Source organism: Rhipicephalus microplus, chromosome 6 (assembly GCF_043290135.1).
Source record: "Rhipicephalus microplus isolate Deutch F79 chromosome 6, USDA_Rmic, whole genome shotgun sequence".
Taxonomy (NCBI): Eukaryota; Metazoa; Arthropoda; class Arachnida; order Ixodida; family Ixodidae; genus Rhipicephalus; species Rhipicephalus microplus.
In genome coordinates this window covers 85,231,802-85,248,438 of record NC_134705.1, presented here as the reverse complement: position 1 = coordinate 85,248,438, position 16,637 = coordinate 85,231,802, and the positions used below count along the sequence as shown (strand labels likewise).

Here is a 16,637-nt window from a genome sequence, read left to right as displayed (position 1 = left end):
GCTCCGCGGTGGGCAAAAGGCTCACCCCGCTATCACCGCTGTATTGAGCTATAAGCTCTGGGGTCGCTTGCTTAGCTGGCGGGTGGTCGCCCAAGGCGGCCTTCCCGACTAAGCCCAGGGTTCCCCGGCCCTGGGTGGACGTGCGGCTCAGCCCCTGCTCTGCCGGCCTGCTCCATTGCAGCTCCACCATGGCTCTAAGCCATGGCGACTGGCCAAGCCCTTTGGTGAGAAAGGGTGGACGCTGGGGCAGCCGGTAGGGCGCCGCACCCTTGGTTTGGCCCGGTGGTCCCGGAGGTCCGGGCGGCCTTTGATCGGGCCAGCAAGGCCGAGACTTCTACTTCCCTCTCTTGTGTGCTGCCTCTTTTGACAACCTCACTCTGTTCTTATCAGCTTAATATCTGATACGGATCCTATTTGGATCCAAGATATTAAACTTATTTTTGTGATGCGGCGGAGTGCTTGAAGCTTGCTTCACCTCCGCCACGGGTTGGCCCGGTATTGCACTACCTCCGGGATCGGCCCACTCACCCCCTGCGGGGTGAGTTCGACAATAAATTCAATGATAGAAGGAGTGTTCGGATTTACCCATGATACCGGGGTAAACGGCTTGGGTGCGTCGAGTGTCCGAGACGGTGGCGGCACGCCGCCCCGGCTGACGCGGTATTCGCGTGCAGGGAGTGCGCTAGCTGTGTTTACACTTACGATTGCTCTGGGAAAATAAATGTTTCCGTGTGTATTTCATATATGGAGGGTCTCTTTTATTTTGTTATGTTCACACGTACATACTCAAGTTTCTTATTTTTTTTAACGTTCCTACTCATATTAATAAAACTATTGAGGAAATTATCATTACTGTTTCGGAGGAAAGCTAGAAGTGTGTATACGATGTGTATGCATGTGCGATGTGTATGTATGTATGTGTGTAGAAGTGTGTATGTATGTGCCAAGCTATTTCCGCTTTTCGAATTCACCCGTTTCGCAACGAAAAATAAAAAAAGCCTCTAGAAAATGGGGTTTGGTTGGTGTTTCTGTTTACAGTTGCAGTGGCAAGCGAAGGCATTTTTATTTCACATCTTCACGCGGCGTCTGAACCTGAAGACGCGTGCTCTCGCCACGTCTACGCATCTACACTATTCCCCATCACAAATTAAAATCGCAAAGAACGCCACAGGACCCACTCCGCACACACCTGCTGTACGGTGGAGCGGCAAAGCCCCGATGTGCTTTTCCTATGTCCACTGACCTTTGGGGTTTGACGTCCCAAAACCACCATATGATTATGGGAAAATTTCGACCACCTGGGGTTCTTTCACGTGCACCCTAATCTGAGCACAGGGAAATGCAGCCGCCGCGGCCGGGATTCGATCCCACCACCTGCGGGTCAGCAGCCGAGTACCTTACGGCCATCAGACCACCACGGCGGGCATCGCCTTGTTGATCAAACACTTCATTTCTGAACACCATCTCATACCAGCTCATCCACCGTTGGCTCTCGTTAATTACAACGAACATCCTCGCACGCTCACCTCAATGGAATTGCCAGTTGCTGGAAGTTCCAAGAAAATTGCGCACTAGACGTTCGGACGCACCACGCACGTACCTGAAGCGACGTGGACCCCAGGACGCGTGAGATCACGCCCCGGGCGCGCTTTGCCTCCGTACCCACTCGTCACTCCTCACAGCTTCACTAAGCCGAGTATGTAGAAGTCGAAGAAGCAGAACAACAAACCAGCCAATCCCCCACAGTGGGTGTGAGCCACAAGTGAAGGTCAACAAAAACAAGCAACACCAGCGAGCGCAGTGACGAAGCTATCGTAATGGGGCGAAATAATCCACGAATATGGCTGCACGTTGACGCACGGTCGCATTTGTGCAACCACCCGTGTCTCCCGAAGACCGTCTGTCGCGCGTCTTCGACGAAAAGCGCAGGCGAGTACTTCTCCACTGATTTCCGCGACCACTTCACGACCGCCTTCGGCCGCCTCATGTCCGTCCGGCACGATCGACGGAGCGCCGCACCAGCGCCTCGTACACGCCACCATAGCACTCCTACCCCTCGGAATCAGCAAAACTCGGACGTTTTCGACCACGACAGACAGAACCTGCCGGCCCGTTGAACGCTTGAACGACATCGCAGCGTCAAGTCGCACACTCACGTTCCGTCACCCTCTGCCACATGATCCTTCATTCACCGGCTTCACAACCCACGCGGTAGACGTTTCGCACGCATTCCCGGGTCTGCCTTTCACGGCAGGACCTTCGTCGACCTCGGTGCGGTGTTCCGCCACGTCGGAACTTGCAAGGCATATGTTGAGCGTGCTGAAGCAGCCAAAGGCACCACCTTTTTGCCGATGATTGTGGGCGTCGTTGCAGAGGCGTTGCTTGGGCAGCCGGCGTAGAAGCCATGTTGGATGGGTGACGTATTCACATTTTGCACAGTCATTTTTTTTTTTTTTTCCTTCCTTCCAGACTTTGGTGCTCGAGTTGGACATGTACACTATGCATCAGTTTTTAAAACAAATGCTGTAGCATCCCTCGCGACATGCCTGATAATGTTCGCCAGCAAGCATTTGGTGTGACGTCATGGGCGCATAGAGAGTACGCATGCAAGCAAGCACGCGTGGCTTCGACCTCTGGGAAAAAGAAGGTTTCAGTTTTAACATGTTTGTAAGCGAAACTAGAAACTTCAAGCGGACTGGGGATAAAAGCAATGCCGTGAAGCCAGCGCTGCCGCTGTCGGTGCACAATGCTGGTTGTGCATGGGTGGACGTCGGAATTGCTTTGCTACTGTTTGCCCGGCTTTTGGCCAGAACTAAGTACGAGGTGTGAAAGAATGGATTTTAATTACGTGCTAATGAATTGCATCGCTTCTCGGCCTTTTGGCTAAGATCAAAGTGTAGTATATAGTGTAGCACTTGTCAAAGTGCCAGAAAGGTTTCCTCCCGTATGATGGCGTTTTCGAACTGAATTACATCTTTCAGCACCGCATGGACGCAGCCAGAGCTGGTGGCACGGAGTTTTGCGCGGCCCTCCTGGACTTCGCAAACGCCTACGGGTCCGTGCCTCACCGAGCCCTCCTGGACGCCCTCCGTGGTTCCGGTGCTGGGGATACGTTCACCGCCCTCATCGAGGACCTGTACCGTGACAACAAAACTGTCATCGTTGCTGCGGAGGGCACGACAGATCCGGTCGACATCCACTCGGGTCTACGCCAGGGCTGCCCGCTCAGCGGGTTGCTCTTTAACCTGGTCATAGACCCTGTGATTCGAGGCGTCCAAGGCACAGGCGACGACCACAACATCCTCGCCTATGCCGACGACCTGACGCCCCTGGCCGACTGTCCTGCTCTTCTCCAGCAACGCATCGACATGGTCGAGGCGCTATCAACACCGCTTGGGCTATCTCTCAACCCGAGCAAGTGTACGACCCTGCACCTCAGCGGCGTCACCCCCGTCGGAATGCGGCCAACCGTGTTCCGGGTCTCCGGCGTCCCGGTAACGGCTTTGAACGACTCCGAGCCGCTCCGCTACCTCGGACGCCCGGTGGGTTTCCGCCTTCCACAGAGAGCGGGAGCCAATGTCATTGACGACGCCATACGCAACGCCACGGCAATATTTTCGTCCCTTCTAGCCCCCTGGCAGCGTATTGACGCCCTCAAGACATTTGTGTTCCCCGCCCTCAACTTCTCCATGAGGTGCGGCGCCCTGACCAAAACAGACTGGCACCGGTTGGACCTTGCCATCAGGCCCATGATCAAGCGCACACTCTACCTCCCGGTGAATGCCTCGACACACTACGTGTACGGGAGCGCCTCCGGAGGAGCTGCAGCGATACCGGTGGCAGCGGAGTTATACGACATCTGTCGTATCGACTCCGCTTTCAAGCTCCTGACGACACCAGACCAGTCACTACGGGACCTCGCCCTGTCGGACGCTTACGAGATCGCCTCCACCCGCCTCGGATGGGAGGCTACCCGTTTTGAGTTGGAGGCATATCTCTCTGGCGACCGACAGGTCGTCCACTCAAGGCCAGCAACCCAGCTGCGCAGCGTGTGGACCGAGGCCCGTAAGGCATCCCGAAGGCTACAAGTCTCGTGGTCCCTGCGGCCGGACCACGTCACCATCACCTGCGGCGACGCAACGCTTCCTTCAACCCAGAGGAACCGGGTCATGCGGACGCTACGAGATGTGCTGGCCCACGTCCGGGACAACGCCCTCCATGACCAGCCCAACCAGGGGAAGGTGATGGCCTGCGTCTCGGCGGATCGTGCGAGCTCCCATTTCATCACCACGGGAGCATTCACGCACTTCGCCGACTGGCGGTTTATCCACCGGGCACGCCTCAACCTGCTACCCCTGAATGGCGCCGTCATGTGGGGCCCTACTGACCGGGACCAGCGTTGCCGGGTCTGCGGCTACGCGAGGGAGACGCTACCGCACGTGCTTTGCCACTGCATGACGCATAGCGCCATGTCTCGGGCACGGCACAACGCGGTGGTCTCGCGCCTTCGCACGGCCGCCGCCCGCGACTACACCGTAGCGTACGAGAACCGGCCGGTCGGCGACACTGGACTGCGTCCTGACCTCGTCTTGGTTCGCGGGGAGGAGGCCCTAGTGATCGACGTGGCTTGCCCGTTCGAGAATACACCAGAGGCCTTTACCAACGCGCGAAACGACAAGGTCGCACGCTACCAACCCGTCGCCGACTACCTGCGTCGCCGCTACCAAAGAGTAACGGTGGCCGCCGTCATCGTCGGGGCTCTCGGCGCTTGGGACCCGGCCAACGACTGCGTCCTTCAGCGTCTGTGCTCCCGCACCTACCTGCGTCTGTTAAAGAAACTCTGCGTGAGCGAGGTGGTGGCAGCGTCCCGCGCCATATACCACGCGCACGTGGGACATGGACGCAGCTAGACCACCGCTGACTAAGGCAAGACCTACCGTACCACGTCGCCACATTGCCTACCACCTGCCAAGTACCCTGGGTAAGCCGCTGCAGTCCCGAAGGTTCCTGTGATGACCAACACCCTGGCGTCCTTGTATCACCATCCGTGTCCGGTTTCCAACTGGCTCTCCCGGTGCAATGTACAGGAACTAAACGATGTCGTCCGGCTAATTCAAGACAACCTATGCATTGTCTGAAACATAATAAAATTCCACTCTGTTCTTATCAGCTTAATATAAGCTGCCCACTTTGATCCTCTGGCCTAGGTCGAGAGGCGTCCCCTCCCGGGGACTCGGCCACCCCGGGAAGGCGACGACGTTCCTGGCTGCGCCTGCCCTTTCGGAGGGGCACCTGCTGCTGCTGCTGCTGACCGGCTGAGCTTCCCGTTCTCGGACCTTCGACGTGGCGGACCTGCTGACCCTGGAGGCCTTGGACGTCCTGGCTGGCCCTGGCGACCTCCGGATGCTGGACGGCGGTTGGTGAGAGTCTACAGCTCATTTCATTGCTTGGCTCTTCGCCTGCCGCCTGCTGCATGCCCGGCCCGGTCGTCACCGCCTGCTGACGACGTCATCGGGCCACGGTCACCATCGTGACCGCATCGCCGTCATCGCCCACCGCCCGGCCCACCTGGTCCTGCCTGGCCCTGCTGTTGCCGTCCGGTCCTGCTGCCTGCCGGGACCGCCGCCATGGATCCTGCCCGCCCGAGTTCCGCGAGGGGCCGTCGTGCCAGGCGGCGTCACGCTGCTGCCCCTACTGGCTCCCCGGCACCACCCCCTCCTCAGCGACCTCGGCGCGGGACTCCGGGTTCTCCCGCGGCGGGCCCTTCATCGCCGGCGTCGACTGCGTCGCCCTCGTCGGGACCGGCTGGTTCCGAAGCACCGGCGTCCTCACGCCCTTCTGCTCCGGTGCAACCACGCCAGCCGGCCCTGGACGGCGACGTTCTGTGGGTGTATCTCCCGGCCCCGGCGGAGCTGCAGTGCCCGGTCGACAACTGCAGTATGAGGTACAGCGGGGCCGCTTGGACGTCTCGCGCGCAGTCGGTGCGCCGCCACGTGGAGTTCGAGCACGGCGTTCGCGTGCGCGAGCGAATCTACGTGTGCACGGTGTGCGACGCGCCGCTCACGTCCCGGCCCTCGTACCACCGCTGCCTGGCAAGGGCCACGCTCGTGCCACCGACGGAGACGCCTCGCCGTCGCTGTGGCGTGTGTGACGCCACGTTTACTACCAAGCGCGGCCTGGCCAATCACCTGCGATGCCACGTCGACCAGGCTGGGCCGTCCGGCGCCGCTCGCGAGCGCGCGCCTGCCCGGCGTGTGCGCCACGTCAGCACATCATCGTCTGACACGTCATCGTCCGGATCGGGTTCCTCGTCGCCGCCAGCAGCACCCCGGGCTTCGCGACGCCTCAGGGGCCTATCGCCCTCTGACGCCTCACCTCCGGTGCGGCCCTCGTCTTCTCCGGCCGCCAGATCGAGGGCCTCTTCGCCCGCGTCGGTCGGCGAACCGTCTGCCTTCGAGTACCTGTCGTCCAGCGGTTCGTCGACGTCCGTGGGCTCGGCCTCCGTCCCCGGTTCGCCGGCACCATCACCCGCCGCAAGCCCGGCCCCCTCCGAGCAACCCTTGCGTGACGCCGGACGCACGTCTTCAACTACGCCGCAGATAGGGGTCCCGACGCCTGCCGGCGTTCCCGTGGACTCGCCCGTCCCCGGGTCACCACGGTCGCCGGATCTTGCGTCGCCAGGACCCTCGTCGTACACCAGGCAAGCCCTGGTCCCTTACGACTTCGGGCCATCGTCGTCGTCGAATGGCGTGTCTCCCGCCCCGCGCGGCTCGTCGGCGGCTTCGGCCGTTGGCGATGTCGCGTTTCTACTCGACGACGACGACACGATCTCTTACGACGTCGCGGTGTCCTCGCCGCCGCTCGATGCCGGGTCGTCCCCGGTCGTTCTGCCCGGGTCCCCGGTGTCTCCTGCCTCCTCCCCGTCGCCACCCGCGTCCGTGGACGAGGCCGCGGCGGATCCCGACGAAGTACAAGAGCATACCGAAACCGACTCCACGACCCTCCAGATGCCACCGGACCACACGCGCCTCCTCGAGGACCAGGCACGCCTGCTCCGCTCCTTGCTGCGGGACCCGCCCACGAACGAGTCATGGGCCCAATGCGAGGAAGCATGGACGCGGGCCGTCGCCTTGGCTGTCGAGGCGGTGCGTCTACCACCGGTGCGTCCTGGTCGCCAACGCCGCCAGCCCGACCCGTCGAACGCGGTCGACATACAGCGGATGTACCGCCGCAACCGTCGACGCGCGGTTCGGCTGATCCTGGAGGGACCACCCCAGACATGCGCCATCCCGCTACAAGACCTGCAGGATCACTGGGGGCACACGTGGTTGGCCCGCCAAGCCGACTCCACCCTGCTTCTCGGACGCGATCCGGCTCCGGCGGGCGTCGACACGTCGAACTTTTCGACCGACGAGGTGTACGGGCGCCTGCGCAAGTCAGAGAGCACGGCTCCCGGGGCAGACCGTCTAACCTATCACCACTGGCGAACGGTCGATCCGGAAGCACGGTTCCTGACAGCGTTGTTCAACGCCTGCCTCCACCACCGCCGAACGCCGGATTCCTGGAGGACGACGCGGACCGTCCTCATCTTCAAGAGGGGGGATCCGCAAGTCCCGTCAAACTGGCGGCCTATAGCCCTCGGCTGCACGGCAGCAAAGCTTTACGCTAAGTGCCTTGCAGCCCGGCTCCAGGCCTGGATGATCGAACACGCCGTCTTGTCTAAGTGCCAGAAGGGCTTCCTTCCGCACGACGGCGTGTTCGAACTTAACTACATCTTACAACGCAGGCTCGACATCGCCCGATCGGGAGGCCCCGACCTGTGTGCGGCGCTGTTGGACTTCCACAACGCGTTCGGCTCAGTCCCGCACCAGGCTTTGCTCGACGCCCTGCAAGGTGCTGGCGCCGGCTCCGTGTTTACGGAGTTGATCGGCGACCTCTACCGGGATAACAGCACCTGTATCCTGGCGGCCGAGGGAACCACCGAGCCGATCCCGATCATGGCAGGGCTGCGTCAGGGTTGTCCACTAAGCGGAATCCTATTTAACTTAGTGATCGACCCGGTCATCCGCGCAGTGCAGGGTGGTGGCTCCGACCACAAAATCCTCGCCTACGCGGACGACCTGACTCCCCTGGCCTCGACTCCGCGCCGACTCCAGCAGCGCATCGACCGGATCGAGACCCTCGCCGCGTCCCTGGGCCTGTCCCTGAACCCGTCCAAGTGCGCGTCCTTCCACATGGTCGGATCGACACCTGTGGGGATGCGCCAGACGGAGTTCCGAGTTTCGGGCGTCCCTATCTCGGTACTGCGCGACTTCGAGCCGCAGCGGTACCTGGGACGTCCGATTGGCTTTCGGATCCCCTCCAGCTCCGGTTCCGTCGTCGAGTCCGCCCTCGCCCAAGCCCGGGCGATCATGTCATCGATGTTGGCGCCGTGGCACCGTCTGGATGCCCTCCGGACCTTTGTCTACCCGGCGCTCAACTTTCCGATGAGGTGCGGGGTCCTTTCGACGACGGACTGGCGCCGACTGGACGACGCCATTCGGCCGCTGGTAAAGCGGACGCTTTACCTTCCCACCAACGCGGCGACAAATTACCTATACGGATCCGCCTCCTGTGGTGCCGTCGGGATCCCCGTTGCGGCGGAGCTCAGCGACCTCTGCCGCATCGACTCCGCCTTCAAGCTTTTGACGTCCCCCGACACCGAGTTGCGGCAGATGGCCTTGGAAGACGCTTATGCAACCGCCACTGCCCGGCTCGGTTGGGAGGTGACCCGCTTCGAGCTGGAGTCATACCTCGGGGGGTCGCTTGAAGACGGGTTCCGGGTCCCGGCCACCCAGCTGCGATCCGTCTGGACCAACGCCCGGAAAGCGTCACGCCGCTACAATGTCGCCTGGACCCTGGATCCTGGCGGCGTTCGGCTCACCTGCGGCGACGCCACGATCACACCACAGCACCGGTGCCGCGTAATGCGCACGCTCCGAGAGGTGCTGGCCACCGAACGGGACCAGGCCCTGCACAACCTCCCCAACCAGGGCAAGGTGCTGGCCTGCGTGGCGGCTGATCGCGCCAGTTCCCATTTCATGCGGACGGGCGCCTTCACCTCCTTCGCAGACTGGCGGTTTGTGCATAGGGCCCGCCTCAACCTCCTGCCCCTCAACGGCGCTCGCATGTGGGGCGCACCGGACAGGGACCAGCGGTGCCGCGTCTGCGGGTACCTGAGGGAGACACTGCCGCATGTGGTGTGCCACTGCATGCCTCGCAGTGCGCTCTACCAGGCCCGCCACAACGCCATCGTCGACCGAGTCCGGACTGCCGCCTCCCGCGAGTTCACGGTGGCCTTCGAGAACCAGGCCGTCGGAGACACGGGCCTGCGTCCGGATCTCGTCCTGGTGCGTGGCGAAGAGGCTATCGTCATCGACGTCACGTGCCCGTTCGAGAACACGCCGGACGCCTTTGAGAACGCCCGTAACGCCAAGCTGGCTCACTACGAGCCGGTGGCGGCGTTTCTCCGGCGCCGGTATCAACGGGTCACCGTCCACGCCGTCATCGTGGGTGCCCTCGGCGCGTGGGACTCAGCGAACGACCGCGTACTTCGTCGCATTTGTTCGCGTGCCTACTTACGCCTCTTTAAGAAGCTTTGCGTAAGTGAGGTGATCGCTGCGTCACGCAAGATCTACCAAGAACACTTGCGTGAAAGCCACTGACTGCCTCGCGTCCACATGTGACTGTGCATGTGAAGCTTACATAGGTGTGCGTGCTTGCCCCTAACCATATCCTGTCTTGCCACGCGATGTTATCTATTGTTACGCGACGCGCGCATTTTTCACCTGCGTTGTGCCATGTCAACGTGGTTAACTTCGTCGCGAGAACTTTTTCACGCAAGTCATGTCTAAAAGTCGGATTCATTTACCTATGGCCCCATGAAACATGAATAAAGCTATCTGTTCTTATCAGCTTAATATCTGATACGGATCCTATTTGGATCCAAGATATTAAACTTATTTTTGTGATGCGGCGGAGTGCTTGAAGCTTGCTTCACCTCCGCCACGGGTTGGCCCGGTATTGCACTACCTCCGGGATCGGCCCACTCACCCCCTGCGGGGTGAGTTCGACAATAAATTCAATGATAGAAGGAGTGTTCGGATTTACCCATGATACCGGGGTAAACGGCTTGGGTGCGTCGAGTGTCCGAGACGGTGGCGGCACGCCGCCCCGGCTGACGCGGTATTCGCGTGCAGGGAGTGCGCTAGCTGTGTTTACACTTACGATTGCTCTGGGAAAATAAATGTTTCCGTGTGTATTTCATATATGGAGGGTCTCTTTTATTTTGTTATGTTCACACGTACATACTCAAGTTTCTTATTTTTTTTAACGTTCCTACTCATATTAATAAAACTATTGAGGAAATTATCATTACTGTTTCGGAGGAAAGCTAGAAGTGTGTATACGATGTGTATGCATGTGCGATGTGTATGTATGTATGTGTGTAGAAGTGTGTATGTATGTGCCAAGCTATTTCCGCTTTTCGAATTCACCCGTTTCGCAACGAAAAATAAAAAAAGCCTCTAGAAAATGGGGTTTGGTTGGTGTTTCTGTTTACAGTTGCAGTGGCAAGCGAAGGCATTTTTATTTCACATCTTCACGCGGCGTCTGAACCTGAAGACGCGTGCTCTCGCCACGTCTACGCATCTACACTATTCCCCATCACAAATTAAAATCGCAAAGAACGCCACAGGACCCACTCCGCACACACCTGCTGTACGGTGGAGCGGCAAAGCCCCGATGTGCTTTTCCTATGTCCACTGACCTTTGGGGTTTGACGTCCCAAAACCACCATATGATTATGGGAAAATTTCGACCACCTGGGGTTCTTTCACGTGCACCCTAATCTGAGCACAGGGAAATGCAGCCGCCGCGGCCGGGATTCGATCCCACCACCTGCGGGTCAGCAGCCGAGTACCTTACGGCCATCAGACCACCACGGCGGGCATCGCCTTGTTGATCAAACACTTCATTTCTGAACACCATCTCATACCAGCTCATCCACCGTTGGCTCTCGTTAATTACAACGAACATCCTCGCACGCTCACCTCAATGGAATTGCCAGTTGCTGGAAGTTCCAAGAAAATTGCGCACTAGACGTTCGGACGCACCACGCACGTACCTGAAGCGACGTGGACCCCAGGACGCGTGAGATCACGCCCCGGGCGCGCTTTGCCTCCGTACCCACTCGTCACTCCTCACAGCTTCACTAAGCCGAGTATGTAGAAGTCGAAGAAGCAGAACAACAAACCAGCCAATCCCCCACAGTGGGTGTGAGCCACAAGTGAAGGTCAACAAAAACAAGCAACACCAGCGAGCGCAGTGACGAAGCTATCGTAATGGGGCGAAATAATCCACGAATATGGCTGCACGTTGACGCACGGTCGCATTTGTGCAACCACCCGTGTCTCCCGAAGACCGTCTGTCGCGCGTCTTCGACGAAAAGCGCAGGCGAGTACTTCTCCACTGATTTCCGCGACCACTTCACGACCGCCTTCGGCCGCCTCATGTCCGTCCGGCACGATCGACGGAGCGCCGCACCAGCGCCTCGTACACGCCACCATAGCACTCCTACCCCTCGGAATCAGCAAAACTCGGACGTTTTCGACCACGACAGACAGAACCTGCCGGCCCGTTGAACGCTTGAACGACATCGCAGCGTCAAGTCGCACACTCACGTTCCGTCACCCTCTGCCACATGATCCTTCATTCACCGGCTTCACAACCCACGCGGTAGACGTTTCGCACGCATTCCCGGGTCTGCCTTTCACGGCAGGACCTTCGTCGACCTCGGTGCGGTGTTCCGCCACGTCGGAACTTGCAAGGCATATGTTGAGCGTGCTGAAGCAGCCAAAGGCACCACCTTTTTGCCGATGATTGTGGGCGTCGTTGCAGAGGCGTTGCTTGGGCAGCCGGCGTAGAAGCCATGTTGGATGGGTGACGTATTCACATTTTGCACAGTCATTTTTTTTTTTTTTTTCCTTCCTTCCAGACTTTGGTGCTCGAGTTGGACATGTACACTATGCATCAGTTTTTAAAACAAATGCTGTAGCATCCCTCGCGACATGCCTGATAATGTTCGCCAGCAAGCATTTGGTGTGACGTCATGGGCGCATAGAGAGTACGCATGCAAGCAAGCACGCGTGGCTTCGACCTCTGGGAAAAAGAAGGTTTCAGTTTTAACATGTTTGTAAGCGAAACTAGAAACTTCAAGCGGACTGGGGATAAAAGCAATGCCGTGAAGCCAGCGCTGCCGCTGTCGGTGCACAATGCTGGTTGTGCATGGGTGGACGTCGGAATTGCTTTGCTACTGTTTGCCCGGCTTTTGGCCAGAACTAAGTACGAGGTGTGAAAGAATGGATTTTAATTACGTGCTAATGAATTGCATCGCTTCTCGGCCTTTTGGCTAAGATCAAAGTGTCGAGTTAGCTGTTTTTTTACGAGCCCTCGCGCGAGTCCCGGGGTCACGTCACGTCGGCGTCGGCCCCCGGGCCCTCTCGGAGTTCGAGCCCCAGAACCAGTGCAAGCCCTTCGCCGCCGCAGCCTCGTGCACGCGGCTGCCACCCTTGGGTTTCGGGCCTTCCCGCCCGGAGACCCTCTACATGCCAGGTCGAGCCAGGCCCCCGGTCCGCCCCTGCTGCCCCGGAGCTCCTAGCGGCGACCCCTGCCATCACCAGACCCCAAGCGGCCCCCGCCTCAGCTGAGCCGCTGCCTACCAGTGTGCAGCTTGACTGCACGTCACGAGTCGTCCCAGAGCCTCGCCCCCCCCGGCGGCTTGCGGGATCCGCCCACCAGTATGGCCATGCCAGTTGAGCTCCCGGTGAGGGAGAATTGTTTCATGTTTTCCGCGCCCGAGGGCGATGTCTCTGTTGACGATCTGATTGATGCAGTAGAATTAACCGCTGGTGATGATAGTGTATTCGTGCTTCAGCACATGGGGGGCGCAAAGTTCCTTGTGTGTACTCGCAATGCTAGTCAGGCGACGAGCCTAATGGTGGCGGAGGGTTTCACGGTGAATGGGGTGAAGGTGCCGGTAGAGGCAGTCGGGCCGCCGGTAACGTACGTGAACGTCTACCGCTACCCGGCTTTCTTGTCTGATGAGGCCCTTAGTAATGCTCTTGCCCCTTTCGGCAAAATTAAGAGCATTTCCTTCGCCACCTTGGCGACTCGCCAGACTAAGCTAAATGGTGTGAGGCTAGTCAAAATAGAAATGTCCCGGCCTGTTCCTAATTTCATGACAATAGCGGGGCACAAAGTCATGTGTGAATACCGTGGGATGCGTCGCGTGTGCGCCCGCTGCGGCGAGGTCGGACACATGGCGACCGCATGTTCTGCCGCGTACTGCAGACGGTGTGGCATTTTTGGCCACGATACGGAGGGCTGCGAGGCCGAATGTAAACGCTGTGGCGGCCACCACGGGACGCGCGAGTGTTTTCGGAGGCGCTCTTACGCGTCTGCCGCCCGCGGTTTCCCCACACTGACTGATACCACCCCCTCACTTGTACATGTAAGCGGCCCTGCCGTATCGAAGGCCGCCAGTGCCCCACGCCTACAGGTGCTATCGCCAAGGACTGCACCTCGCACCATTGGGAAGGGGCTCCCACCCGAGGACCGCAACTGCAATACTGGCCCGCCCACAGGCAGCAGTGCGGACACTTCGTCTGCCAACGAAGGGGAGAAGCCGGGAAGCGTTGACGACGTCGCCACCACGTCGTCTGAAACAGACACCAGTGACCTCGAGACGGTCTCTGCACAATCGTCACCCACCACGCAGCCCGCACGCCCGCTAGGCGGGCCCGGCCGCCAGGGTTCCTCTGTCGCGCCTAAAGCCCTTACTGGTGCCTCTGAGCAAGAAGCAGCGAGCCTCCTTGTCGCAAACCCACCCACTAACGTGCTGGCTCCAGTCACTCCCCTGGACTTGGAAGAAAGGAGCCAAGACCCCGCCCGAGAGGACTTGCCCATCGTGAGTCGCGGGTACTACGTGCTCCCTGAAGTTCGCGCTCAACCAAGCCTGATACCCCTCCCTGCGCCCTCCTCTGACCATGCGTTGCCCAGTCTCTGCCGAAACCGGGACCCGATTACAGCTCAGACCGCGACTGGCCGCGATCAGAGGACACGCTCGCGCTCGCGCTCGCGCCGACGCACAGGAGAGGGTGTTAAGAGCGATCCGAGAGAACGAGCGACGAGCGGAGAGACGAAGCAGCGACGGGCCGGGCTCGGCGCGAGGAGCAGCGACAGCGACGCCCCTCCGAAAGCGAAATCACAGAAGTTGGGCGAGCGCGCGGAAAGCGAAGGGGACCCGCCCCCTCAAGCCGGCGATTCCAGCGCCTAGTACGCCGACCCCACCCCAGATGGCAGCGCCCTTCCCCCACTGCGCTCCCTTCCTTCTCCCTCTGTGTCCCTTTCCCCTGGCGCGCCATGCACTCACCCTTTCGTAAACTCGCCCCCTCTCCCCTCCTAGCTCCGCTTTATGGCTGACCGGCTGCGTTTCGCCACCTGGAACGTACGCGGGTTCCGCGATAAGACGAAGCAAACCGCCGTCATCTCTTTGGCCAAGCTCCATGACATTGACCTGCTGTTCGTCCAAGAGGCGAATTTCCGTTCCCTCCTCGATGTCACCCTTTTTCGGAACCTTTGCCAGGTCGATGCCTTCTTTTCCTTGACGCGGGCCAAGTCATGCGGGGTCGGAGTCGTCTTCGTCTCTGGAAGGTTCAGGCAAAAGGCTCATTGCGTGTTTGGCGCCGACGGCCGTACGCTAATCCTGGACATCTTCATCGACGGTCGCAAAGTACGGCTCGTTAATGTGTACGCGCCAACAACGAGAACGGAAACGAACACCTTTTTTAGAGAGCTCGGCGAGTCCTTGCAAGCGCCCCTCCCGCATGTAGTCCTCGGCGACTTCAACTGTGTCGTCGACACTACAAGGGACATCAGGGGCCCAGGTCGCGGAGGCTCAGCCTACCACGCGAAAGACCTTGTCAGACTCCTTCGCCGACTGCGACTCTCGGATGCATGGGTTCTCCAGCATGATAACGCATTCGGTCCCACTCGCATGTCGAGGACCACCGCCAGTAGGCTCGACCGCGCCTACTTACCTGACCTTTTGTTACCTTCCCTTGAGGCGTGTGAGGTGCTCCCGTTGCCTCCTGCCTTGGCGGGCATTTCGGATCACGTCCCGTTGGTGACAACCGTGCGCGGGAAGCCCGGCCCCAGTCCAGCAAACGCGTCGTGGCGCCTAGACCCGGCTTTATTAAATGACCCGGTTTCCACCCCCCTGATGCAGCAACGCATTGAAGCCACAATCAGAGCGACCCCCCGAGTGACCCCGGCCGTCTGGGACGACCTCAAGGCGACCTGGAAGGCGCATTTACAACAAGAGGGCAGAGCGAGAAAAAAACGCATTACGGCTCAGATGAACGAGCTGCTGCGCAGGATGCGCATCGTCCAGAACGCCGAGTGTCTCACTTCCTGCACTCGCGACTATCTTGCCGCGCTTAAGGTACAGCATGCACGACTGCAACGAGCCATCACCGGCGAGAAGTGCGCGTTCCGAACCACCTCAGAGGGGCACCGGGAAGAGGACCTGCGCGAAGTAAGCGGCAACGGCTCAGTACGGATCCTACAAGTAAGGCGCCCAGACGGCACACTCACGGAAGACCCAGCAGAGATCGAGGCGACCTTTCGACGCCACTTCGAGACCGCTTTCCGCGAACCGGAGCCCATAACGACCTCATCGGAGCTACCGCACCGGTCAGAACTGTACCAATTCTTGAAACACCTCGATGAAGGTGAATGCCCGACCTTATGCGGCGCAGCGACGATGCAGGAATTGTGGGCCGCCATCCAGTCTATGCCACCGAACTCAGCTCCCGGCGCGGATGGCCTCACTGCAGGGTTTTATGCGACCTTTTTTAGTATCCTGAGCGAGCCGCTACTTGGCGTAATCAACAGCATTCTCGAAGGCCACGCGAAACCCGCCTCGTTTGCCATGGGGCGCGTGGTCCTGATACTTAAGGAAGGCTCACCACCGAACGACCCCACGTCATGGCGCCCTATCACGCTACTGAATGCGGATTACAAGATTGTCGCCTCTATTCTAAACAGCCGTTTAAAGACCTTTCTGCCGGACATCATCGCGCCGCACCAAACCTGCGCAGTTCCGGGCAGATCACTGTTTGCCAACCTGAACATGACTAGAGACGCCTTTCAGTACGCCACCGAGAAAAGAGTATCAGGAGCTTTTCTTTCCCTCGACCAGGCCAAGGCCTTCGACCGGGTCAGGCACGCCTACCTGTTCGAAACGCTCCGAGAGTTTGGCCTCCCGGCAGGGTTTGTTAACATCATCAAGCTCCTGTACTCGGACCTCAGGTGCCATGTGGTTGTGAACGGCTCCACTACGGACACCTTCCAGTACACGCGTGGGATCAGACAGGGATGCCCACTTGGCCCGACCCTGTTTGTGCTTTCCATAGAGCCCCTGCTCACGTCCGTAGCCGGTGACACGCGTATTCGGGGCCTCCCGCTCACAGGAACTGCGGAACTAAAGATCCTTGGTTATGCCGATGACATCTCCCTTTTCGTGAGGGACGCCAGTA

At 59.5% G+C, this 16,637-nt stretch overlaps 1 non-coding gene and 1 pseudogene across 1 annotated transcript; both read left to right on the top strand.

The window, feature by feature from the left end:
* The first annotated feature begins 354 nt into the window (after positions 1-354).
* Positions 355-529, top strand: LOC142766423 (U2 spliceosomal RNA; annotated as a pseudogene).
* A 9,371-nt stretch (positions 530-9,900) lies between these two features.
* LOC142766286 (U2 spliceosomal RNA) lies at positions 9,901-10,093 on the top strand. The gene has a single exon (XR_012884467.1). It is a non-coding gene; the product is annotated as a U2 spliceosomal RNA (small nuclear RNA).
* Positions 10,094-16,637: the final 6,544 nt, after the last annotated feature.